Source organism: Arachis hypogaea, chromosome 13 (assembly GCF_003086295.3).
Source record: "Arachis hypogaea cultivar Tifrunner chromosome 13, arahy.Tifrunner.gnm2.J5K5, whole genome shotgun sequence".
Taxonomy (NCBI): Eukaryota; Viridiplantae; Streptophyta; class Magnoliopsida; order Fabales; family Fabaceae; genus Arachis; species Arachis hypogaea.
Window position 1 is genome coordinate 3,734,629 of NC_092048.1, and position 2,204 is coordinate 3,736,832.

General features: G+C 23.5%; 1 long non-coding RNA gene across 1 annotated transcript; it reads right to left on the bottom strand.

The window, feature by feature from the left end:
• Window positions 1-398: 398 nt before the first annotated feature.
• LOC112735708 (uncharacterized) lies at window positions 399-1,929 on the bottom strand. Its single transcript, XR_003168515.2, has 2 exons — window positions 1,525-1,929; window positions 399-742 (listed from the first exon to the last, which is right to left on the bottom strand). It is a non-coding gene; the product is annotated as an uncharacterized lncRNA (long non-coding RNA).
• Between the last annotated feature and the right edge of the window lie 275 nt (window positions 1,930-2,204).

The window sequence follows — 2,204 nt, forward strand, 5'->3', positions numbered from 1 at the left end:
TTATCGTAACAATTAATGAATGATAAATAAGGCAAATTCTGGTTGTTTTTTTTGTCTACCTAGCATTGCCCAAAAATTAAGTTCAGATTGTTAAATTATTGATGGCCATGATATTTAACAATGGCTTAACTGTTGTTAACTCATCGCTTTCAACAGGCTGATAATAATATCTCTTATATTATAGTGGATTATATTTTTTGTATTTCTATTCGTATTTTAATTATGAATATAAATCTATTTTAATTATATTATTATTTTTTAAATTTAATCATAAATGTTAACCTAGTTTGATTATATTGCTAACAAGATTTCTATAAATTTTTCTTTAAATACAAGTATAGTTATATTTCTATACAAATAACTGAAATTACTCATCTATATAATAGAATGGTCAACTATTTCTCCATCAATATAATTAGAGAATTTATATGCTAGTTTGATTCTATGTAATAAACAACATCTATTTTATTTTATTACAACATTTTATTACTCTATTTATTACAACAATTCACTTATGGTACACAGACACATACACATCACTAGAAAGGATTATTCATACAACTGAACTTATTAGACAACTTCCAAACATAGGTAGAGGTATTAAGATGTGCCATTTTATTATATTTGCTGGTTATTTTGGTAGCAACTATTGTCTATATATAGTGTATAACTGAGCCAATAGACTTGAAGTCCAAAACATTATATTAGAATGTTTATTTAAATTTCATCAACTCTAACAACCCTGTGACAAAAGAAAAAGGGGTCAAAATAAGAGGTCTTAGAGTACAATTATTGTGAAATAATACATTTTCTTTTTAGTAATAATACAGTTCTATAAATTTGAATTATAATAAAAAAAATATAAAAAAGTTTAATATTTATGCTCTACATTGATTTTCGTAGTCATTCAATCACATTATTTTTTTAGGAGGTAAATTCTACCTAATATAATTTTCTCTAAAATAACATGTAACTTAGATGTTATTTACGTTATCAATATAAAAAATAATTATTTTACTAGCATATATAATATTATGTAATTAAATATGCTTATAAGATTATTTTATATTTACAGTACATCAAAATTAAATTTAACATCTAATATACTAAAACAATTTAAGACTTAAAGGAATTTTATAAAGTATTTTAATTATTTCACATATTATTTAGAGCTATTTTAGTTTTATGATTTATTTAAAGTTCTGTTTGTGTCATATAAATGAATAGTTGAACACCTTATATGCTTTTTCGAAAATTCAATAATTTTTTTTACCTAACAAAACGGTAGAGAATTTATTAACAGCAAATATGTATATAAGATAGGAAAAATTTCAAGTGTACCAAAAACACTAGTGTTTCAGTTATTTTAATCGTTGATTTTAATTAATATATATTATATATATATTTTATAATTTAGATCAACAGTTAAAATAACTGAAACACCAGTATTCCCGATATATATAAAACTCTTCCTATAACATAATCTAAACTTGGAAAGGATTGTTTAACAACTTAAATACTTACCATTTTGAAAGTACTAGAGAGGTAGGAACTTGTCCAAGCATATATGATCAACGCACTGCATCAACCATCCCTTTCCACCTCCACTGTTTATACAATCTTTGATACATTTTCTCAAATTTGGAATGATGCTATCCACATCTCTAGGGTTCTGTATAGTATAATAAGATGGAGTAGAAGACTCTTTGAGAATAATTTCATGAGACTCAGCGAAAACAAAACACATAACTACTCCAATAATAAGCAATGTTATTATTACACTCTTCATAGCCATTTCTCTTTTTTCTTTTCGTCTTATAAAAAAGATATATACGATATGCCAAGTTTAAACTTTTCCTTAGTAGTATTATTTTATATAATATGATTATTATAGAATTATGAGATTCTTTAATTTGTTTGGTTTGTGTCCTTTCCCTATGCTAAAATTGTAAATTATAAATACCACAACGAAAAATTTTTCATTTAGTGAAATAATCTATAATTAATTATGGTTGTTTGGTGTTTCGTAAAAATATGTATAATATATATTATATATGAAATAGTGTGATTTCTATTATTTAGACTCGCTTAAAAGGTAGAAAGTTTTACTTTTAATTAAGTTTAGAATAAAAAATTAGGTGATCTTTATAGTAATAAAGTTCATGTATCAATTTATGTGCTAAAAAATAAATAAATAAATATAG